This window comes from Morone saxatilis, unplaced genomic scaffold (genome assembly GCF_004916995.1).
Source record: "Morone saxatilis isolate NCDOM2014 unplaced genomic scaffold, NCSU_SB_2.0 Contig16, whole genome shotgun sequence".
NCBI lineage: Eukaryota > Metazoa > Chordata > Actinopteri > Moronidae > Morone > Morone saxatilis.
In genome coordinates, this window is record NW_023339718.1 from 13,677,271 (window position 1) to 13,678,204 (window position 934).

A 934-nucleotide genomic window follows, 5' to 3' on the forward strand; every position below is an offset into this window, starting at 1 on the left:
TGAGAGAGAGAGAGAGCAGAGAGAGAGGACGTTTGTGAGAGAGGAAAGATGTTTGAGGACGAGGAAGAGATGGACGGGAGAGACATGACAAAGAAAAGAGAGTAATTTCCCCTCTCTTCCGTTTCTCTTCCTCCCTCCTTCCTCTTCCCCGTTTGTCTACCCCCCCTCGGACATACATAGCAAATTGAAAATACAGCGTGGGATAAACAAAACTTTATTCAGACTAAATGAAATCGACTATTTTATTCAATTCTTCATCCCTGAAGCATCCCTTACTCTATCTACCCGGCAACATCTCACCCCTGCAGCTTCAAGTGAGAAAAAAAGAATGTGCTTTATGCAAATTAAATGCTTTATTCTTGATTAGATTACAGACGCAATAATTGTCTTGGATGATTTATGGATGTAATTTGTTGCCACAAACTGCAGTGGAAAAAGCTCAGTTGCCATGGTTTGTGCAATGAAGACATTAAATCAACACAATTTAGGGCATCAGCTATAAAATCCACTTCACTGGTCACATATACATTACATTAGGAAATTAGCTTGTTGAGGACATTGTGTTTTCCAAGATTTAAAGGTAAATAATAATAGAATAAAGAAAAGGTATTTCTTTTCCAGGAAATTGGCAGTGGTCACACTTATTGAGTGAGAATAGAGAGTCAACAGTTGGCATTTAAGGTACAGACAGTGCAATGAGAAATGAGATGAAGAGGAAAGAAAGGAAAGTACAAGCCTGCAGGTGGCTCTTAAACTATTGCTGTGGTAAATTGGAGTGTTTAATAGCCATACTGATGCACCAATTTAGCCGGCGGTAGTCATCGGCCTGTAGGAGTTAGAATGTGGGATTGCTACCCTTGTAGGAGACTGACAAGTGGGAAATTAGGTACTTGCCACACCATCCCGCCCCATCTCTAGGTACTGCTGATACTTT